The 25,927-nt window shown below is 31.0% G+C and overlaps 1 long non-coding RNA gene across 2 annotated transcripts in view; it reads left to right on the top strand.

The window, feature by feature from the left end:
* The first annotated feature begins 570 nt into the window (after nt 1–570).
* LOC143083367 (uncharacterized) overlaps nt 571–25,927 on the top strand; it is a 47,738-nt gene continuing 22,381 nt past the window's right edge. Inside the window, exon 1 of one of the 2 annotated variants that reach the window (XR_012980667.1) lies at nt 571–776. This is a non-coding gene — a long non-coding RNA (uncharacterized LOC143083367). The remainder of the gene's footprint in view (nt 777–25,927) is intronic. The other variant, XR_012980666.1, reaches the window with a different exon arrangement.

Below are 25,927 nucleotides of genomic sequence, written 5' to 3'. Positions count from 1 at the left end.
GTGAAAATGAATAATCAGTCCCTTGCTTTGATGAAAATGAAAAATCTTGCTTCAATAGTGCAGAAAATGAATAATCTGTCCTCTTAGTTTACAAAAATAAATAACCGATCAAAAACAAATCCTCCTGCCCCCCCCCCCCCCCCAGAATATCAAATGGTCATCCCCTAACCTTACATTGCAGCCTGAGTGGCGAAAATAGGAGACCCAGTTTAAAAATCTCTAAATTGAAAAAAGAATTGGAAGAAGAAAAGTATACCATACCATATATAGTTTTACTAAGAATCATCATTTTAAAGAACAGGATTAAAATGTCCTTATTCGTCAGTTGAGGATCCAGAATTTTTTGTTTTTCACTGACTGCCTAATAGGGGGCCCGCTACAGTAATGCTTCAGTGATTCCCTACGTAGTCAACTTAATTTTTCCTAAAAAATGGGGGACCGGGTACTCCCCCCCCCCTAAATCCGCCTCTGTTCGTGTGAACACAACAGTTCCATAGAAAAAAGTTACGGAAGTTTCCTGTCGTGGTGATTGGGTGATGTATAAACAGGTATGTTAAATACGTAATTCACAATAACTTTTCATTGGACAATCCCATGTTTTGTTGCTAAAAATAAACCTGAAAATCCTAGTTTGTACGTCATCAGGGTTTACCTAGTAAATACACAAAGAAGACAGATTAATAGAATAGATAACGCGTGGAGATTTGATCACAAAGAAATTTAACAAGAACATGGATTTGTAAATGTGGAACAGCATTAAAACTAAAAACGAAAAGGTATTTATCTCCTTTTATAACATTTTTGTTTAAATAAAATGAAGTAAGTTACTGTTCTATAATTATGATCTATATAACCATATATATATATATGTCGTGTACAAGTTGCGATTTTGTACAGGTTATAACATATACAAAAATATTGTACATGTTATAACTTGTATAATGCAAAAATACAAGTTATAACATGTACAAAAGTACCTCATACATGTTATAACCTGTACAAAATATTGCTTAAAAATGGTTTTAACTTGTACAAAATTTTAAATAAATCTTCATGAAGTAAAAATTACATTTAAATTCACCAATTCATAAAGAAAAACAATAAATACATTTATAGGCCAGAACGTGTCTTTTTTTGTAGAGGACAATGATCACAAAGTTTCAGAAATATATGTTTCATGACTTATGTTGGCAAAATGTGTTTTCATGTAATTGTATGTTTTATGCAGTCCATCATGGCTTAAATAAGTGTGAAACTATTTACTAAAAGCTTGCATTCCTCAATGACAATTACATTAGAAAATAGTAACTAAATTCTTCCAAAAAATTTAGTTTAAACATATTTATTTATATTGGATTGGGAAACAAGTTTTGCGGGTGCGATTGCTGCCTTGTAGCGGCATTAGCCTGCTCTTTTTCGAAATCTACAAGGGTGTCTTTAACGTGCAAGAGCTTTGGCTCTCTCTTAACACGGGTCAGCCATTTAACGTCCCCTTCCCACGGACTATCATCGATTCCTCGAGACCATACTCACAAATGATGTCAAGGGAGAGCCGAAAATTCAGTTCCTGTAATTTTTTTTCCCAGACGGGAATCGAACCAGGAACCTTTATGTTAGTAGTCCGATGCACTACCACTACACCATGGCTCCAAAAAATTTAAGAACGAATCCTAATAATTTTGAGAAATACTCCTCCCTCTAGTTTTTATAGCGTGCAAAGACTAAAACAATGTCTTATATGCTTACTCAGTAAAAGCAAGAGAGAACTGAAATAGTTTTCATTGGACCACGCTTCATTATCAATATCTTTGGATCTACTCTTCAACATTTTTGGCCTCCAGCATGACTTATGTAAATTTATAACTCAATTTTTGTTTATAAACTATAAGATCATTGCATGAGGCGAATGTCATTTTGATGTTTTAAATATATATCCTCTACTTTGAAAGCATGTATTTGTGGCCTTTGGATGTTGTCTGCTCCATGGGCGGGTTGTTGTCTTTTAGACACATACCCCATTTCAATTCCCAATTTTATTTGTAGACACATCTATCCTGGCTATCCTCTTATGTCTTTTAGTGTCAACTAGAAAGAAGGTATTTAACTATTGCCTTCAAAGTGGACACTCACAATTATAATTCATCAAATAAAGATATGTCCTAAGATATATCTTATGACAGGTCTTAGGAATGCTTCGTAATACCGACCCCTGGACATTAACTGTATCAAAAAAGGAAAAAAACACACTAACATGAAGGAATAATACAAAAGTTATGAAAATGTTATTGAGGTCAATATCATCTGTTGCGATAATAGAAAAATATCCGTATTTTTCGATTTTGTACAAGTTAAAACCATTTTTAAGCAATATTTTGTACAGGTTATAACATGTATGAGGTACTTTTGTACATGTTATAACTTGTATTTTTGCATTAAACAAGTTATAACATGTACAATATTTTTGTACATGTTATAACCTGTACAAAATCGCAACTTTACACGACATATATATACTAAAAATAGTTTTTAAATGGAAATACCTTGAAAATTTGTCAAATATTCAAGACAAAGGGAAACGACTTAAACATCAGAAAAATATTATTGAAAGTTCGAGTTACATGTACTACATTTAATTTTTAACATAAAAGACAAGTTGTGATTAGAAATGCGAAATTAACCTGAAAGTTTAAAACAGATTTGTAAGTACATCAATGTAATGTTTGTATGCTCGATAACAAAGACATTTCGGCAGGTGTGTATCTTGGTTTCTGAACAAATTTATTTGTCATTGTACTGTATATGGTGTAAAAATTTATATGAATACGAGTACAAGATACGAGTATAATACAAAACTGTACATGTTTTTGTTTGTCATATTATTTGAGAGAGAGAGGGAGAGTATATATTTTTAAAATGTTTTTTTGTTATATTATTTGAGAGAGAGAGAGAGGGGGAGAGAAAACTCTGTTATCCTGGAAGTCGGAGACTTAGACATACTACATTTTTATTATAAGAACAAGAAAATTAGATAATTAAGGGGAATGTATATATTTCACTCGTACTAATATAGTTTACCATTTATAAAAATACGTGAATGATTATCATCTGAAAATTCACAGATTTTTAAAATATTGTTAAGTATAGTAGTGTCACGCAATGCTGTCTATCAACTAACACGGAATAAAGATAAACTATTGAGGTATGATAATTTACTAATTATGATCGATATTTACGATTGGTAGATAAGTTTGGCATATTGTAACTAATATATAATTGTTTTATTACTAATTTTTGCTGGTTTAGTACTTAGTAGTTGTCCCCTAAAGGTTATATAGCTATAACCGCCTCCATATTATTCGTGTTTCCACTCAAATACAATCATTGTACATTTTGATAGAATATTTACTTTATACATTTTATAAACAAAAATTGGAGTTTCAAAACTGGTTATATATCAGACATTACAAGGTTAGATATATTTTGAACACTTGGTCTGTGATACCTCTTTTTTTACTTGTTATTCCGTGACACAGGTTTTATTTGGAAAACGAAAAAAGTTTCGGTATATGTCTTTTTGTACTTGTTATTCTGATACAGGTTTTATTTGTAACGAAAAAAAGTTTTGGTAGTTTATATATTAGATACATGTACATGTAGTTTCCTGTTTAATCATTCCGTCATTACGTCTAGACAGTAAAACATGTTGGTTTCTGTATAACGGTAATACTTTTCTGATACCTTTTGTACTCCTGTTTCGTAGTTATTATAATTTTCATGTTTTCGTAGTTATTATAATTTTCATGTTTTCGTAGTTATTATAATTTTCATTTTTTGGAAGAATTCAAAATATATATATAATTAAAAATGATAAGGGAACGACCATTTGACTTCAAGTTTGTGATGTTTTTTTACTAAAATATTATTCCGATCCCGAACTTGATGATAACAAATATTGTAGTCAACCAGATGACAAAAAAATCTGATTTGCCTCCATAGCTCATAGTGTTGAATTTTGAGGAAGAAAAAATTTCTAAAAAAAATACCAGTACCCCCCCCTTTTAAGTTGATGGTTGGTATACAGTGGGATGGCCTACAGATTAACAGGCTAACAATACGATACAAATGGCTCGTATCGGGATCTAATTACATTCGCACCCACACGTTCGCCCCATAGGCCAGGAATCTGTCGATTTGATTTATTTAAAAAGAAAATAAACAGGAAGTGTTCATTACAAAATGAATTGACAAACTAAATCAATAAATCAAAATAATTGTAAAATTTTAGCGATTTCTGTAATTTAGTTCTCTTTTTATTTCGATATTACCGCTATTTCTCCTATTAGTTCTACAGAAATTAACAAAAATGTATGCTTCTTTTGAAGGCAGATTGTGAGCGTAAATGAACGGTGACCCCATTTTTTTATTTCATTTTTCTATTTAGTATAAGATAAAGTTCATTTATAGACAAATATAAAGAAATCCTATATTAAATAAAAAAAATTATTTAGAACCGCGAGCCCCCTTAAGTAGTTTTAAAAAGAACAGCAAACAGATGCATACATGTAATAATTTCAATTATCACATTAAGGTGTTCTAAAAATAACAAGATGTATTATAATTGCCAATGAAACAACTCTCTACCCATGCTACCAGTGACCAAATGTCATAGAATTTTGGAAAACAATGATTCAGAAAAAAAACATAGAAGTACTGAAAACAATTCAGTTTAAAAGAACAAAACAAGTAGCCAAAATTGAACTTCCTTTATGTTAAAAGATATATACATCTTATGAGTTTTGAGAACGTTTTTGTATATATAAACACGATGCATGATTTGAATATCATATAGTTATTTAAATACACAGCACATGAACATTGTACATTTTATTTGTATTACTGTTAATTCAGAAATTATTGCGATGTTTTTATCATTGCGAAAAATGCGACAGGGTTATAATCGTAAAAGTTTAAACTCGCATTTTAGTCTCAAATAACAAAATCGCAATAATAAATGTACGCAATAATTTCTTAATTTACAGTATATGAACAAAACTGACATTTTTATACATTTTTCACTTGGAACTAATGGCATTCGTAAAAGTAAAATAGCTTCAAAACTGTTCCCAGAATGCAGGTATCAAAGTGATAAAAACATATCATTTGACGATATGTACAAATGTACTACTGTAAATATAGAAATTCTTGCGTGCATAATTTCTCCCTTTAGTAAAAAGATAAACTGCTTCGCTGAGCGCAGCTGGATACGCAAAAATGGACATAATATTCAAGCTTGATACAGGTCTGAATTAGGATTGTAAATAAATATTTGACATATGATAGCTTTCTGAACAAATGTAGTCAAAGAACTTGAAATTGGTTATATGAATTGAATTTATATTCAATTAAAGATTTTTTGCTTTGTGCAATGCACTGTGCTGTTGCGCAATACATAGTTAATCTGTTGTCAGATTATAAACAAATAAATTTCAATTTCTTCTCAATGTCATATTTGAAATTTATGAAAATCAATAGCCTAAGGGAGATTACATCAATAGCTATTCATAATTCACCAAAGTTTCTTGAGAACTGCTGAAAGCATTTTTGAGTTATTGTCTGAAAACTGGAAAATCTCCTTTTTTTATGAATAAAACCCTGTAACTGGGAAAAGTAAAATCTAAAATTTATAAAAATCTAGAGGGAGCTCATCTCAAAAGATATAAACAATTCACCAAAATTCTTTGCAAGTTGGTGAAGCATTCTTGAGTTATTGTCAGAAAACTGGAAAATCCCCCCTTATTAATGAATAAAACCCCAAAACTCGGAAACGGTAAATCGGAAATTTATAAAAAAAACAACACGAAAGGGAGCTCACGTCAAAAGATATAAACAATTCACCAAAGTTTCATGCATATTGGTTAAAGCATTTTTGAGTTAATGTCCGACATGTTGACGACGGACGGACAGACGGACGGACTGTCAACGGTATACCATAATACGTCCCTGAAACGGGCGTATAAAAAAACCTATTTGATGGAGATAGCAATGCTCAACAGTCTTGAAAGGTGTAAACGAATATGCAATACCATGCCCTTAACGAATTACAGGGCAGTTTTTTTAATAAAAGGGGATGTAAGTGTAAATAAGTGTTTCTGACAACATAAACCTGTTAATGGCGCTATTGAAATTGTAACCCATAAAAGTCTTTGAAATTTCACATCTGCTGTCAAAATATCCAGCAAAGTCTGAAACTGTATCAAATTTGTTTTTTCTATTTATTCGAAAGCATTATTCAAAATAGCATATGAAGACGTTTTCTTCTCGAACATTACGAAGGTAACTGGTTTCGAATTCATTTAAATTAAACATAAATGCTGTGCACTACAAAGTCGTGTGCAGTTTCATATTTCTATAAAATAATGTTTAACTGCATATGTTATGGTCAAGTGATCAATCGATTTTGTCAAAAAATATAAGCTTATAATATTACTGTTATGTCATTCATAAGCTTTATTTTTTGCATCTATGAAAGACATGAGATACAGAAGAATACTTCTTTGAATTGTTATGCTTCATATCTGTTACGTTCTATCCACAAAATTGCACACAAACTAGTACGGTATGCTTATGTACATACTAAAATATGAATCATAAAATTTAATTCTATAGAAAAAAACAACCATGAAAATGGTATATACTTAGCTATACATGCACCTATTACAAGACTGTTTCAAAAATTGACATTCATGTGGTTATAACAAATATAATAAAACTGAGCAAACAGCGCACGATACACCTTTATGGTGCATATTGAAATTGTAATTCCAAAGAATACATTGGTTATTTCGCAAGAATTGAATCGTATATACAAAATCCAGGAATTATGTAAAAAAGTATATTATCATGTGTGTGTATGACATTTATAATAGTCATTATTTAACGTGTTTTTAATTCTATATAAACATATAGTTATTTGAATATTGCCAGGTGGGTCGATTTCTCGGGTGTGCACAAAAACTGATAAATGCATTGACTTTCATACTCAGGATTTAAACCATTTATACTTTTCAAACGATATGGACCGGTTTATATGTATTTCTTGGCAATGGTCGCCTATGAAATACTTTGAATATCCTGTTAAATAGTGATTCAACTTGTTTACATCCGCAGTACTAGTGACACCGTTCTGTACTTTCACTTTGCGATCTCAATATCATTGTTTGTGCAAGTTAATACCTTATCAATGCTGAAAAATTTAGTATTTATTATGAGTGTGCCTCCCTTTTCATTAAAATATTGAAATGTTCTCTTAGTTTTATTTGCTTTGAAATACAACTCGGACAAGAAGGGTAAAATAAGGACAACTTGATCAGTTTCTTTATTAAAGATTAACACAATCTGTATGTCTTTCTAAACGTTACTAACCAAAAGACGTAAGAAACGTTCCCTTTGATTGCATGATTTGACGTTTTCTTAACGTCATTGTCAGTGCAAAAATAGGCTAATAGGAGCCTGCAGAATAACATGGCAGTCTGAATCAGTACTTTGAACCGTCAACTACATTTTATATTGACCACCCGTTGCATTGTTTTATCTGTTGAAAGCTGGATGTGCATTTGTTGTTATTGAAATAACAAGTAAAAATACTGGTGAAATATTTATTATTGTTACGTAACTCGTTTATTACAAATCTGTTTCTTCACAATGCCGTTGAGTTAAACGATTCTTCCCATCCTCCTGGTTGAGTTAAAAAGTGTAATATTAACCCTTCATTTGTTACAACATAGTAGATTTACAGGGTGTTGCATATGGCTCAATATCTTTAATTGTTTTTACATAGGCGGTAATGGTAACGTTTTTTCCTGTAGCTCAGTCCATATCGTAAACTTGGATATGTATGATAGCTCGTTTCGAAGCTGTGACATTTTCATATATGTGGTTAAATTTTCGGGATACGAAGTGAGATTACTTTTCCCGTAAATTAGCAAACCCCGAACATCCTTTTGTGATGCGGCTCCTTGTGGTAAAATATCCCCTTTTTAACACAATAAGTTCTTTGAAAATTGAATACTTTGAACACATTCAATAGCTCCATAGTTTTTACACATTTATTCTATGGTCCTCTACTTTCCTAATCACCACAAATAATTAAGTTCAGTCATTTGTTAAAAATAGAAACATGTCCAATATCACTACACAGAGATTTTTTCTTTACACGTGACTTTTGAGTTCCTCATTTCGAGGCGCATTAGGGATGTTGTCCCCTATTGCAATCCATAGTTCTGATTTTTCCAAATATTTTTATGTGATCTTCATCGGTATGACATTTTGAATAAATCTATGTATTTTTGTCCATTTCTGAAAAAAAAATAAAGTTGTTTCAGCACTATAAGGCAATGACACTTGTATCGCTATATTTATTTATTTTGAATACAAAGTGAATGCATAATTAATTTCTTCCAGTATACCTTCACTAGTCAAAAGAAGGACAAAACATCTGAATGTAACCTTAAATTACAACACACAGACCCTGTTAAAGCATTCAATAAAATTTTCTGGTGCCTAAAAGTACATTTTGACAGAGAAATTATGCAAAAATGAAGATTTCATAAAAAAACACCAAAATACTTAATTATTCTAGCCAGTGGAAACCTTGTATTGTATACGTTAGAAACCACTATAAACTACTGTAAAAGTCATTGGAATCATATAATTAGAGTGCAATGAAGTGCAAATTTTCAAAACTTGTTCTTTTACATAATTCTATTTGAGAAAAAATGTTTTCACATGTATTTCAGTGAAAATCTTTTATCAGTGAGATATCGGCATGAGGTTTTAAAGGAAACATTGTGGCATCACACGTAATATGGCGTCATTAACTAACGACATATCAAAATTATGCTAATTATAGTTTGCAGTGTTACATGAAGAACAGTTGCCGCAAGGTTTAACTTGATATATGGAGTCGAAAAGATCAGTAACCAAGCATTTTCATTTAATACCAAGACCATAGCAACAGTTTTCATATCAGTATATTTTTAACATACCGACTGTAATTTGAATTGCATAAATACCATAAATAAACATTTTAGAACTTGCCAAATAAAACAAAATGCTTACCAGTTATTCAGGACTTTTTAAAACCTGTAGTTTGCCATCTCAGGTTAAAAAGTAATGATATGTTTGGAACTGAAATAAGACAAAAAAATTACTCAGGCTGTGTTATTATTTGGTTTAGATACATAAGTATTATTGAGAGAGCAAAAATCAAATTCTTGAAAGTTTTATCGCAAAGAAAGAAAAATGCTTCTCCCTTGTGGCTTATCAACCTTCATTTAAATCTTTTATATTAGCAGCAACGAGTGCTAGCTAACTAGCTTAATAGTTGAAAAGGTGCAGCAATATTGTTTTCAAAAGTTTTGTTGATCCTCTCCCTTTTTCACTGAGAAAAGACAATATCTTGTGATTTGCTAGTGTGCATTACAAATAATAGGTCATGATTTCCTTAATACATGTACATGTTTGACTGTTTATTAACTGCATATGATATCTACTGACCATGGGTCAAATTATTGGATAAAAGCACATGTGATGATGTATTTCACTTTACTCATATGAGTGTTATCTCCCTTGATTATCAGTTATTCCTGTAAACCGGAGTGATAATTACATAACAAAGACTGTATTGTGTCATGTTTACTTACAGCTAAAACTATTATGTTAGTTCATGCCTTTTTCAATTCATAAACAAATTCCTTTCGGATCTCTCGGGGGTGTAAACAAAGTTAGAATTGTGCCTAAAAAAGTGTTCAGCCCCGTGCCAGTAATGCATTTTAAAAGCGAAAATTTCATTGAGTAATTTGCTGGTATTTATCTATAATGGTTATCTAAAATCATCTGGGATATCTAGGTATAAATTAAAAAAATACTAACCATCATTTTCACACTTTTTCCGGGTGTACAAGGTGAAATCATCCATAGATCACTCTGAAAACTTCTGATTAATCTTTTTGTAAATTGGCTCAATATCTTTAATTTTTTTTACATAGGCGGTAATGGTAACGTTTTTTCCTGTAGTTCAGTCCATATCGTAAACTTGGATATGTATGATAGCTCGTTTCGAAGCTGTGACATTTTCACATATGTGGTTAAATTTTCGGGGTACGAAGTGAGATTACTTTTTCCGTAAATTAGCAAACCCCGAACATCCTTTTGTGATGCGGCTCCTTGTGGTAAAATATCCCCTTTTTAACACAATAAGTTCTTTGAAAATTGAATACTTTGAACACATTCAATAGCTCCATAGTTTTTACACATTTATTCTATGGTCCTCTACTTTCCTAATCACCACAAATAATTAAGTTCAGTCATTTGTTAAAAATAGAAACATGTCCAATATCACTACACAGAGATTTTTTCTTTACACGTGACTTTTGAGTTCCTCATTTCGAGGCGCATTAGGGATGTTGTCCCATATGTATAACAATGTCCCCTACCAGAATTTAGCAACGTTTTGATGAGCTGTTACTGATAAGGGCAAATTTTAGTTGTTACTAGTGTAGCTAAATGACAAATCGACAAATAAATCAAAACAGTGCTTCATTTTTAATACTCAAAATGACATAAAGTTTGGATGAAATTAATTCACACATACTGGCGTCAGGTCGCGATTTGAGAAAGATTTCCTTAAAATGCCGTGAAAATCCGTATTTCTTAAACAACAAATCGGAAAGGAGAATCTTTTTTTTCAAATACCACAAAATGTAAAGATTGGAAATAATAGGAATACTGGATTTAGTGAACAGTTTGTGAACACTTAAATAATCTTATGTGTTAATGTTCGGAACGGCAAAATCAAAATAAAAAAAATAAAAAGGCAGCTTTATTTGACAATTGCAAAGTTGTTTTAAAGTTTCTAAAAACGAACAAAAGTTATCATTCGATATATCGACGGATGAACGAATGGAGGAACGTACTAGTAACGGACGAACGGTCTGGCACTTGTTTATCATACTAATCAAGTGTATGTATTACCTTTAAAATATAATATAACAAAGATTAACAGGGTGTTACAAATAAATTACAAAGTCCCTTACCAGAAGTATGCAACATTTTGATGAGCTTTAATGATATGGGCAAACATTTAGTTGGTACTAGTGTAGCTGAATGACAAACCGATAAGTAAATCAAAATGGTGCTTCATTTCTTAATTCCCACAATGAAATAAAGTTTGGAGGAAACGAATTCAGATATACTGGAACTCTGAATCAACTAATCTAAAAAAAAATTAATAAAAAATCAATCCCCCGTTACCAAAATTTAGATTCATCTGCCAAAAAAAATAGGTATAAACCCTCTATATATAAGTCCGTCTGATAGGACGCAACAGTTTTAAATATAATCAGTTTTATTTTACAGAATTACATATATAAATCATGAGACATTTTTAGAAGCAACTTTTATTTGAAAGAAACAATTTTGAAGATAGAAACAAATCAAAATAGATTCTCAACTTTTTATTATACTACCAAATATCTTATGAAAAGATTCAAGCATTGTTATAAAATATCCCGATAAAAGCACAGACCTTCAATAAGTTTTCTTCATACATGGGCAACATTTTTTCACGGAAATCGCTCGAGCAGAACGTAATTTAACTGGATCACCTATTTACAATAACAGGTCACCATGATATATATCGAATATCTAATCAACTGAATAGGAAATATAGAATATATCAGTAATATATCGAAGAAAGCAAACGAGTATGAACGAAAAAGCAGATATGTCGCTGGTTAAAATCCTTTTTTTTAAGGAAGTAAATATGTATAGACACATTTCGTTTTAAATACATTTATTACTTTTCCCTTGTTTTGCCCATGTAGATATTCATGATGGGATCTCGAATTATAATTAGTATCAAAAACAAAAAAGTATTTTGTACATATATTCAAGGTATTATCATTGCCATATTAGATATAGAAATCTATAGTCAGAATATGGACTTGTCGTTTCATAGATTAATCTATCAGGAAAGTTATAGTAAAAAAGTTTGAATAGTTCGAATTGTTATGACTATATTTAGGATTTCAACGAAAAATGTTCAATTATATTTTTGACATATCCAAGTTATTACAAAATAAATGTACTGCAAATATATCTCACTTATCCCGTCTATAAAAAAATCAATCCAATCAGACCTCACAAAACGAATTCCTGCCCCCCCCCCCTTCCCCCCAAAAAAAAAATAAATTTGAAATTAAAACAAATAAGTTCTGACAATAAAACATGCTCCGAGCAAAACTTTACCTTTTCATTGTTTTTCGTCGCCTCGCGTAATCTATCGCAAATAAAAAGTGTACACTAAAGTTCAGCACTAGTTCTCCACGTCCAACTTGTCTATTATATATCAAATTTCAAACAATGCACAGAAATGCTGATTTGTTTTATACATTTTTGCTTGAATGTTTTGGTGAGCACATGCAAATTACCATTATTGAACATTATATGTTCATTTTACATTGTATTTGCATTTTTTTTTAACAAAAACATTTTTTTTTGTATATTTTCATAATGACATATTGGCTGTCGTGAGAATATAGTAGCCCCTCAACTGAATTCAGAATGCGGGTATCAGAATTGTAAGAATGTATTTTTTTTAATGTTATGTGCAACTGTATTTAACCCGTTTTTCAATTTTTGATGAGAAAAAGAAATTAATCGAATGAGATATATTTGTATCAAAATTGATCAATCCACCAAGATGTAAATGAAAATGTAATGCATGCCGTTTTCACTTAACATTCAGATACAATGTAAGGATACGTAAAGTAAATGATTGTAGTTTTAAACGGACAAAAACAAAACATGAAAATCAAATTTGAACAGAACCTCTTTAAATCGAAAAGAAAAACAGATGCAAACGTTTTTTCTCATCAATGAAAAATATATATTATAAACCTCATATGCATTTTATGAATTGAGACAAAATGAAAACATAGCAAATGGAATACAAATTTTGAAATTACCTTCAAGTTGTATTGTCCAATTTCCTATTATGCCTCTGTCTGTAAATACTCCAATACTTCTCACTTCAAAATGATCTGTATTTGTCAAATTTCCAAAACGTTTTCACCAACAACAACCCAAGTTCCTAATTTAATTTCTCCATCCGCCCAACTAATCCAGACTGGTATCTAAACAGTGCAGTTCAGTATATCCACGGTGTCAAAAACTACATATTTGAAACTTTCAGGATGGAGCGAATCGTTTGTGCGGTAGTCAATGTACGAATAGACATTATAATTACCAATGCTAATCTCATACAATGGTTTTGACGAGTTTCTGACATCATAACTTGACAGAAGGACATGTGCATTATAGCATGCCTTTATTTCAAACACTAAAGACTTTATTTCACTAAGGCCTAGGTTATATCTATTTACGTCAATAGTGTAGTTCATGATATCAGCTGTATTCCCTGCATAAACAGCACCATCAACCTTTGTTGATACATTGGTTGTTATCTGTACACCTTCAATATATAAACTAACATTATATCATTTTTATTGTAAATACATCGTTTATATATCATATAAATAGAAAGATATAAAAAGATGCATCAGGTGAATATTGAATCTGATATTGATTTACTATCTATCTATAACTCTGATGATACTTTGTATAATATCCACTAATTTTAGGTCAGATATAAACATGAATTCATTTGAATTTCTGTTCAGATAGATATTAAAATTAATACCCCTTAAGTGAATGGTGATAAGATAGGCTGATCATTTGATGTATTCAATTGATATCTTTTTTTCTTAGTGGTCCGACTACAAGCTCTTTTTTTGGTAAAATTTCAACTGATCTGTTGCCTTATAAATTTTCTTTGCTCCCTAATACATTTAATGTATACTGTATAACTCTAGGAATGTGACAAAGAAAACTAAACTGAGGCAAAATTTGGGTCAAAGCAATATAGCAAAAGTCCTAATTGATGGGAATACAATACATGTAAATAAACGACAATTAATTAATTAATTAATTACAGACTCCTGACCTGCGACAGGTACATTATAATGTGGCGGGGTAAAGCATTTTTGATCGGTGCTAAACCCTACCCTACAGAATGTTAAAGGGTGAAACTTTGCACATTTATTTTTATCAGATCGGTATTTAATTGACCACAATAATTTACGATTATAGTAAAGAGTTTTAAGTATTTGTAGATTTATTGCTTTAGTGAACTTTAGAAAACTGTCTGATTGACCGTTAAATTTAATGTATGATGCAGCTGTGTTTTAACTGTAATCATTTATAATTAGAAGCCATATAATTTATTTCTCTGTTTGTTTATATTATGTCCCTATAGTTGTGTGGTCTGGGGATGAATGACGATTTTATGTGTGAGAAAGTGATGAAAGTAGAGATTTCAGAACTTCGTCTATCGCGACGTCTGTTCTGAATGATGTGGAATTTACTACTGAATATGGAATTTCGGAAATTCGTCTGTCGCGACGTCTGTTCTAAAGGATGTGAAAATTAGTACTGAAAATTCTTATCTCGCCAAAATTATTTCAGATGTTCTAAGGTAAAATGGTAATACATGTTATTCAAATCCGAAGTTTTTGTGTCGCCAAAATCAGAGGATGATGAGTAAATGTGAAAAGTGTATAATGTTAGTTGATATGGAATCAACAGTCAGTGTTTTGGAAAATAAGTGTGATTTTGTGTATAATGTTTATGTAGCTAGAAATTGTTTGTATCCGTGTATTATAGAATTAAATATTCTGTGTGATTTTTCATGCAACGTAGATTTAGGAAATGTTATTATGTTAATGATAATGTGTATTGAAGTAGTTTGGCGTCATTGGGCTCCAAGACAGTTAAAAATTTTCGAACAAGCCTTATGAAAGAAATTTGTAAACTTATAGAACAGCATACCATCCTGAAACAGATGGCTTATTGGAACGTTTTACGGAACATTAACCGCAATGTTATCAATGTATGTTAGTGGACACTAGCGTGATTGGAACACGTTTATTCCTTTTGGATTGATCGCCTTCTTCGTTGTACGAAAGTGTACAAGAGACTCCGTTTTTCTTAATGCATGGCCGTGATCCGGTACTACCAGTGGAAGCAGTGACGGGTCCGCCTACTATAACGTATACCTCGAGTGACGATTACAAATCATGAAGGGTGACTAGACTGCAAGAGGCATTTACACTAGCCAAAAACAATTTACAAGCAGCTCAGAGGAAGCAAAAAGAACAGTATGACTTGAAGTCTGGTGTGATTAACTATGCTATTGGTGAAAAGATATGGGTTTTTAATCCAAGTATAAAACCATGACTATCGACAAAATTGTTCCTAATTGGCATGGACCATATATAATTATTGATATAAACTTTCAGATGTGAACTATAAAATTCAAATGTGTGATTCGAAAAAGTCAGAACAAACTATACATGTTAATCGCATCAAACAATTTGTAGATCCTGATGATAGGCCCATTACAGATGAAGGAGATATTGGTCCGAACATTGATTCAATTGAAAATAATGACAATACAATGGTGGAAATTTTAGATACAATGCGATCATGAAATGAGTCTAAGAGATAAGAAAAACATTATTTTGTACAGTATGAGAATGGTGAGACCATGTGGGTAAAAGAGAATGATATTAAAGATTTTGCCATTATAAATGATTTTCATATTTCGAATGAGAATGCATAGACATTGAATTTGTTTAAATGTGTTTAAAAAAAACAACAAAAAAGAAACATACAATGAAAAAGAAAAAAAATATTGTGTATGTATATGAGTAAAAGTGTGTTTGTGTGTCGGGACGCCACAGTTAATTTGGGAGGTATGTCATAGGGTGAAACTTTGCACATTTATTTTTATCTAAGATCGGTATTTAATTGCCCAAATTAATTTACTATAGTAAAGAGTTTTAATTATTTGTAGATTTATTGCTTTAGTGAACTTTAGCAGACTGTCTGATTGACCGTTAAATTTAATGTATGATGCAGCTGTGTTTTAACTGTAGTCATTTCTAATTAGAAGCCGTATAATTTATGTCTCTGTTTGTTTATATTCTGTCCCTATAGTTGTGTACGTGGTCTGGGGATGAATAACGATTTTATGTGTGAGAAAGTGATGAAAGTAGTGAAGGCCTTCACGATAATAAAAGTTGGTAAATGTTGAGATGCGGGAGAGTGGAGGATAGTTAATGAAAGTGAATGGATGTGTCTATATATCAAACAATGTAACATAATTGAAGTGTATATTTCTGAACCTGTTTATAATTAACATATATATCTGAACATGGGTCTTGAAAGCCAGTGCCTTATAACAGCTCCGTGACAAGAAGAACAGTTGTGTAACATCACATCATTAGAATAAATTTCCAAACTCAGTTGTTAAGATCGTTACCCATCTGATATGTATAAAGCACAATAGAAAATTAACAAAAAAATAGTTACTGAATGATAATTCAAAGTTATATAAACAATGAAGTAAATGTTTGTTTTAGATTAAATCTGATCAAAGGAGTCCAGACATTAGACCGAATTTTACAATTTGTTATTTTGTTGTGCTGTTATGCAACTGCTAAAATAATTTCTATGTTTGTTAGAAGCAGAGAGTCTGCAATCTAGCGTTTGGTGTTGGTTTATCTGCCATCATTTTATTTTGTTTTATGTATTGTTTAGAACATTTTCGATCGATGGTTTTACCTTTTGATTTGTTCCACATTTTGTCATCTACGAGATTTTTTTTATAGCGTGCTAAACCATATGAAATGTGTTTATTCAAAAAGTTTTAACTGTGACCTGTATTTGTTACCATCTTGTCCAGTTATCCTTAGTGGAACGTTGCTCATAAAGGCAATTATACCTTTTCCCATTATGTTCTTTTAAATTGAACTGACTAAATCATGTAAGTAGGATTATAAGGGTACTGAAGCAATAGTCAACAAGAAACATCAAAATTACGAAAAAGAATACTTCAAATATCCATAGAAAGATACACCTTTAGTCACAACACAAAAAACTGTTTATAAACTTAAAGAAACGACAACACAAATAAAAATATATGTTATATTCAATTTATGATTAATTGAATATCCTTTTTAAAGCTTGTTATACAGTTGTGAAGAATTAGTTATATTGGAATTGCTTCGATATTAAGATATGACATTTCAAAGGCCCTTTGAGAAGCGAAGTAAATATATAAATCAAAACTCAACTTACCACCAGCTTTAGAAGTCAGGAAACATAAAAGTAGAATTTCAAACATATGTTGTGTCTTGAAAACCATATTCAACATGTTGATACGTTCCAGTTAACTCTAAACAGTATGCAAACTTTACATCAATGATGTCCCCTTATATACTCGATGCTTATTTATAATTGATCAAATTTGATCGATGTTTTAATATGATTAAAAGCTAAATAATTGGAACTTATTGCGTTGTTACTTTTGTCGAAGTAAAAACCAGAAACAGTGCATTTGACACTTGAGATTTAACATTAATGATTGAAAACAATATATTGATAATGTTTCAAAGCAGCATCTCCATGTGTATCAGACAGTAAACAAACTGAAGATATTTAACAATAAAACATAAAATTGTGCAGCCCGTAATCGTTATGATATTATTATTTTTTTTAAATTTTACGTTTATTATTTCAATTTGGACAGGTCTTTAAAAAAACCCTTAATTATTGGTTTTAAATGAAAAACTATTCCGGTCAACCGAAATACTTTCATATTATTAAACGGAAATTGTCAATGCAATGCAGCTTTATCCTTACACACAATTCTGTGGAAGGACATGCATTCTTTATTACTAGTATAAGACTGCATTTTTGCTATTTTTTACGATTATTTTGTTAATGATTCCTTGATCTATTTCCATACTTTTTGATTGATAGTGGTTTTTAAATATCAAGAATAGATATATAATTTTGTGTTCTGTAATGCCGTCAAAATATGCATTTCTGCCTTTAGCAGATTTTCATTGTGCAGTACTTTTAATATTCAATCGAGCTCGGACGGAACCTATGCTTATTACCTACAGCCAATAAACACTCTACCATACAATTATTACTGAACAAACGAGTTTGCAAAATAGAACATCCATATAAAATTATATTTAATCGAATAATAACTTACAATGGAGTATTGAAACGCGGTGTATATTTAGCAATCCCATTTATATCCGTTTTAGTTGATTAACAATTATAGTAATCTTGATTTAAATCTCAGATTTAAATATTGTTTTATCGAGGCGAATATATGTAATGCGATTGCTTCATATGTTGTTTTGAAGTATATGTTGCATTATAGCGTCCTGGATATATATAATTGAATGATATCTAGTGTGTATGTAGTAGTAAATTTGAAAAGACTGTCTGTATGTATCCGGTTAGTCTTTGCATACTTGATATTTTTTTTCGAAATTCTGTTTTCAAATTAACTTTTACTGCAGTGAATGTTGTTCCGCTTCTTTTAAATTTTACGTTTTGTATCTCAATTTGGACAGGTATTTTAATAAAAACAAATAAACTATTGGTTTTCAACGTACACACTAATCTGGTCAACATCAACACTTTTATTTTATTAAACGGAAATTGTCAACGCAATACAGCTTTATCCTGACACAATATGCTGTGGAAGAATTTGAATTATTTGTTATTACTACATGTAGTATAAGACTGCATTTTTGCTACTTTTAACGGTTATTTTGTTCATGATTTCTTGATCCATTTCCTAAGTTTTTGATTGATAATGGCTTTCAAATACTAAGAATAAATATATACTTTAAACGTTGTGTAGTGTTTTAAAGCATTGCAAATATTTAATTAAATTCTGTAATACCATCTAATTATGCATTCCTCCCCTAAAATCATTAGCATTTAATCGAGATCGGGTTGAACCTATGCTAATTAAGTACAGACAAAAAATCTCTACCATACAATAATTACTGAACAAACGAGTTTGTAAAATAGTATATTATTATAAAACTATCTTTAATCTAATAATAACTTTCAATGGAATATTGAATCGCGGTGTATATCTAACAATTAAATTGACAACCGTTTTAACAGATTAGATATATTATAATTATTATAGTGATCTTGATTGTAACATAGTTTACGAAGCCAATATATTTATTGTGATTGCTACATTGATTGTTTTGAAGTTTATGTGATATTATAACTGCCAGAATATACAGTTGAATGATATTTAGTTTTTATGTGGTGGTAAATTGGAAAAACTGTCTTTACGTATCTTGTTAGTCATTTTCATAGCATTCCAGGAAAATTTAAAAATCATTTCATGAACTGATACTTTTGCTTAATAAAACAAATAAAAATATACACAAATTATATCAATACATGTAGAAATATGGAATATGTGTTTATAAGACAGCAACCCAACATTAACAACACATAAATTTAGGCTGACGTTAACAATAATCAAGTGTCTTTACAGTTAAATCTATAATATAAACCACCTAGTCGCCCCAAGACCTATAACTATAATTGAAGTCAATTTTATTTTGTATTTTGAGGTTTTTATTGTCAGGCATACCATATCATTTTTTTTTCAGCCAAACTTAAAAAAAAACCAGAAAATTTCCCGATTTCCCGAACACTAGAAAACATAGAATATTTTCGTTTTAAAACAATGCACACCAACATCATTGTTGAAAAAATGTTGTACTGGAAATTGTTCTTTGCCATTTTTCAATTGTCCAACCCCGCTCAAAATGAGTACAGGAGGGCTTCATAATAAATATATTTGTTATTTTGGTGAAATCAGATGCGTACAGAACTTTACACTGAACAAGAATGTACACCCTTGATTGCATCAGGATAAGTAATACCCTCGATGGAAGGGTAATCCCTCTATGGAAGGGCAATCCCTCTATGAAAGGGCAATCCCTCTGTTGAAGGGTAATCCCTTTATGGAAGGGCAATCCCTCTATGAAAGGGCAATCCCTCTATTGAAGGGTAATCCCTGTATGAAAGGGTCATTCCTCTATGCAAGTATACACATCATATAGAGGGTTTTTTCCCACCTGTTTAAGGCATTCATATTATATCTCATTATTTTCTGTTACATTGAACTAAAAAATAGATTTAAAAGTTTACTGAAGCAATAGACATCATGAAACCTATTTTTTTTTATGGAAAAAAAAATATAAAATATAAAAAAAACGAATATACATATAGTCAATACACCAGCAGTGGCATCGACCCAGTTTTGATTCTGATAAGGCTGAAGATGTTAAGGATGAGTTATATAGCCACCTATGGCTGTGGATTCATTAATATGAATTTTTGTTTGATACTTATTTTCGTGGATTTTGTGCGAACAGGTTGACGGATTTGAAATTTTTAATTTGCTTGTATGCAGACTTTGACATAACTACTATAATAAATATCCACGTGTCATTTTTTCTCTATCCACTCAAATTGGTATCCACGAAAATAAATGAATCAACAGTTGCAAAGTTAATAGTAATTGCCGTTCAATGTTACTTAATTGTTTTATATTCGTAACTTAACATTTATGTTTGCTTGTATACAAAAGTGACGCGGAATAATTATTTTGATAGATATGGATCCTGTATTTATCTCTCACCATTGCGTTTAAATGTTCATTCACCTTCTTCTTTTTTTTTATTATGATTCATTTCACAATTTCTTTTCATTTACTGAACTCTATACAAAGAGACATAACTCACATATTTTTGACATGTTACATACATGAATAATGCTATAAACAGTCAGTGGACTCGCGATATTTTATCATATCGATGTTTTTTAATTATTGTTTTCAATCATAAAATAAGTGGCTATTTAATACACACACCAGATATGCATTTAAATATCATATTATACATTTTTGAAATTGACAATAAAAAAAGTAAGATATCCTTGCAAGCTAACAGAATGAAGAACGTTAAGTTGCCTTTTGATCGTTGAAGCATGGGAGTGATAATTAAGATGTCGATCCTTAAAATATTTGTGCAGGAGTGGACACATTTATAATTATAACCATATTGATAATTCATGTCAACATAGAATTGCTGACTTGTGAGCTAGTTGATAACCTTGGGAAGGAAACCTCCAACAGTAGTGGCATCAAGCAAGTATTCCATCGAACTTGAAAATAAGGTTACAACAGACATGGTTACGTCTGCCGACTATTTTGATTTTCATTAAAAAATGAGTATTGTCGATTGAGAATTTTTTTTTTACGACAAATGAGATGAATTCAGCTTCCCATTTGGGTCAATATCTTTAATTGTTTTTACATAGGCGGTAATGGTAACGTTTTTTCCTGTAGCTCAGTCCATATCGTAAACTTGAATATGTATGATAGCTCGTTTCGAAGCTGTGACATTTTCACATATGTGGTTAAATTTTTGGGGTACGAAGGGAGATTACTTTTTCCATAAATTAGCATACCCCGAACATCTTTTCGTGATGCGGCTCTTTGTGGTAAAATACCCCCTTTTTAACACAATAAGTTCTTTGAAAATTTAATACTTTGAACACATTTAATAGCTCCATAGTTTTTACTCATTTATTCTATGTTCCTCTACTTTCGTAATCACCACAAATGGTTAAGCTCAGTCATTTGTAAAAATAAAAACATGTCCAATATATGAATATCACTACATAGAGACTTTTGAGTTCCTCATTTCGAGGCGCATTAGGGATGTTGTCCCATTTGTCACTTTGCATATTTCTATGTAGCATCACTCAAGCACAATCTGCAAGTGGATTTTTTTTTTAAAGTTACCGATTTTTACCATTTGTGTTGATATAAAGACCAAATTGAGGACAATGCAATAAATTAAGGTAAAAACCATATAGTTATACAATGTTCTCAAATTACTGAATTTTGAAAGCATTTGTGTGTGACAAAAAGGGGACTTCTAAATTAAGTTTTAAATATTTGAAAATAGTTACTGGTGAGTATTTATTGTTTAATTTTCGAACGTTTCTTTAAAACTATTATTCATGTGATAACAATCATGTTAACAACAGTTTAAAGTGGTTAATATGAGGAACTAAAGAAGAGGGACGAAAGATACCAGAGGGACAGTCAAACTCATAAATCGAAAATAAACTGACAACGCCATGGCTAAAAATGAAAAGGACAAACATACAAACAAAAGTACACATGACACAACATAGATAATGGAATCACAACCGCCTACCTGAAATGAAATGTTCAAATTGACCAAACTGTTGTAACCAAAATCATGTTCTTGAATGAGACCTTTCAAATATATTTCTGGATTTGAACACAACGTGTGTAACAGGATCCTTTCAATCTAGAAACCTGCGATCAACCTCCGTTTTTTGTTGGGTATTTGTTGTTTAGTCTTTAGGTCTTTGTGTTGTTAGGTAGACTGCTGTTGGTCTTTTGATCGTTTTCTTATTTTGTGTTGCACTGACATTTTGTTTCTCTTTAAAATCAAAAGCATGAAAATTTTAAACTTATGATGCCTTCAAATATAATTTTCTTTAAATAATAATAGCATGCCTATAGTTAGATATGTAAAAAAAACAATTAAATCTATGAGAATGTCTATTAAGCATGAATATTTTGATGTTTAATTCGTTTCAAAAGTTACAAGAAGTACATGTTTCCGTTTACAATGTCGATGAAATATCATCATTTATCAAAATAAAATTTCCTTTCTTCAAACCAGACCAAATCATATTTTCTGATTTTTTATTAAATATATCCGATCGGGTTCAATCATGTGATCCAGCTATTTACATAAATTATAGCCGGCATCAATAGTTTCATGCAGTGTACCGGGGTAAGAAAGAGAAATATGAGAAATATTTTAGTTGTTGTGAACTTACTTCTTTATAATACAAACGGGTCCGAGTGGTTGAAATCTTACATGGGTGTTCACAACAAGCGTTTGTCTCAATAAACAATTACCACAACTTTATACACGGCAGTTACTTTTAATATAAACAACATGTAAAAAAAACAATACTTTATTATCAATACACAATAAATGTACAATAAGTTTATTCACATAGGAATACGCGAATAAATAATAACAAATGAAATCAACGTAGTCGTATCACATACCCTTTCTTTTTCATGTTTTTTTTTTCAATCCTGCTTAAAACATGCATGGCGTGATTATCTCGTTTACTGAAATGTTTCACATTGTAGTAGCTGATCAATCGTGCAAACAAAAAGAGAGGTAAAATATACCAAAGGTAGTCAAACTCAAAAGTCGAAAACAAACTAACAATGCCATGACAAAACACTAAAACTGACCAAAAGAGAAGTTTAAGGTACACAGGCAGCAAATAATACTAAAGACTGAGCAACATCAACCCAACCAAAAACTGGGGGAGATCATATATACATAACTAACGCCGACGACCCGTAGTTTATAGCCTTGTCCTGATGACTTTGGTGGCTATATGTGTCTCAATTGTAAACCATACATACAGATATCATGACTTTCATATATCATAACGTACTCTTTCAAAAATAATACTGGTGCCAATCGAAAATTCTGAATTGTTTATTATAACAAACATAATTGTTCAACAACAGCTAAAGAATAAAACAATATATAAACACGGACGGCAGTGCAAGATTCTATAAATATTACATATCAGCTAATACTAGGACTGACAATTCAAACCCAACACACGCAATTGATATACGAACTTGTTTATATGTATACAGAAGTTAGCATGTAGATCAGTCCATCTGATTCATTGAAGTTATTACACTATTGTCATCATTTTGAATCGGGTTTTTTTTCGGTACTAGGAAAGATTTAACAAGACTCCAATCTAGCTACTTCGTATGACTATAATATGAAAAAGATCAAGATATAATCAAATAGAGCTATGGAAAAGAGTTAAAAATATAAAAATATATAATGAGGCATCTCTTGTAGTTCTAAGACCAGTGTTTTTAAATGTTTCCATTTGGTTTAAAAATCAAATTTTCAACTGGAAAATAAAGGGTCGTCTAAAATTGCGTATTATCTTCCATCTCACTATGGATGGGATATAATTGACAACATTTTAACCCGGGACAATTTATCTGTGTCAGTCATCGGCGATGTTTTCCACTCATGTCTGAGAGTTGTTTTATTGTCCCAGTCGTTGTTTTCGATAGTATTTGAGTGGTTTTTTTTATTGTCCAAGCGATTGTGTTCGTTGATATCAGACTGCTATATTTTGATTTAGGAAATTAATGATATAGCAAATATTGGTAGTCTCCAATATTTTTATTCACAGCCAATTTATACTTTTACTATCAGTGTTTGAAATATTGTATAATGCATATGTCCGACTATCTTCTTTTCAGACTGTAATTTGACTTCTATATATCTTTGTTAATTTGTTTGTGTCCTGGAGTTAAAGTCTCATTTTCACCGAGTCTGGATTTCTTTTTAAAATAAATTGGAAAGCAGGGCTCTTGATGTAAGTCGACCAGCTTGTGATTATATTTGTGCATGTTTCAAATCAAATTCAAAACTTATAGAATCAATCACAGTCAAAAGGAAAGTACGTCGTCCGTAATTATGATTGGAGTAAACTATTGGTACCAACATTTACCTCTTTTATTTCAAACTTCAAACTAACCGTGTACATGTACTAGTTTAAAAAAAATAGACACTACATCATAATGTAGGAATCAATGAAAGAAAATAGTTCAAGCATTTGGGGCTATATCGATTTTAACGAAATCCCAAAAGAACCTCTTGCCAAAAGAATGTGTCTTTACGATTAGATAGTTTCTCCTCATTTTCTGCCGAAATCACACCAATGAAAAAGGGATCTATATCAGATTATCGATGTCAATGATCGCAACAAGAAACATAAAATAATTGTATCGACAGGCCACATTTAATGACAAAACTGAGGTTAAGTCGGACATGTATTTAGCACATGCAGCAAAGAATTTCTTAAACCAGTACCTATAATTGTGTTCTTTGTGAATTTAAGTTCTTTTTAGAAATAGTATCTGTAAAACTCGGCTTACACCATAAAAAAAAGTCAGTTTGAACCACAGATACTAATACATTTAATTTAGACATCAAGTATTGCATAAAAAAAAAAAATATTTATTGAAATTATGAAAATTCGCATGCCGTTGACATGTAAAAAATATTAATTGACTTAAAAACAACAACAGTTCAGGCTATATATAAAAAAAAGGAGAAAAATGGATGCTAAATAGATATAGGAGATGTGGTGTGAGTGCCAATGAGACAACTCTCCATCCCAATAACAATTTAAAAAAAGTAAACCATTATAGGTCAGTGTACAGCCTTCAACACGCAGCCTTGGCTCACACGGAACAACTACCTATAAAGGGCCCCACAATTACTAGTGTTAAACCATTCAAACGGGAAAACCAACGGTCTAATTCTATAAAGCATATGTTTACTACTACATGTACTGGTATAGTCAGAAAAAGCGACATTCCTCAAAACCAAATCGGCAAATCAAAATGAAAGATAAGTCACAAAATTGATAAGTTAAAGTAAACTTATTTCAGATTATACGTTATCAGAAAAAAAAGATAAGAATTATTGTATATTCATGAAATATTTGACGCTGAACTATTTATTTCTCAATAATAAAGAATTATGATGGTTGAATTATTAAAATGCTATTTACTGGTATCCCTAATTGTGTGGTGATATGAAAAGATCTGCAAAGTGTTAAGTCGAACTCCTCATCGATGGTGCTTTAGAAAAAAAACAGACCCGCGCCAAGTATGAAGAAACTGAGAACACTGCTCGGTTTTTTTAATCATTTGATGATATCAAATCTTACATATGATGATGCTTTATAGAGGGGCGAAAAGATAGGGGGTAACAGCACGAAAGAA

The sequence above is a fragment of the Mytilus galloprovincialis genome, chromosome 7 (genome assembly GCF_965363235.1).
Source record: "Mytilus galloprovincialis chromosome 7, xbMytGall1.hap1.1, whole genome shotgun sequence".
In the NCBI taxonomy this organism is placed as follows: domain Eukaryota; kingdom Metazoa; phylum Mollusca; class Bivalvia; order Mytilida; family Mytilidae; genus Mytilus; species Mytilus galloprovincialis.
This window is presented reverse-complemented; position numbering and strand designations above follow the sequence as displayed.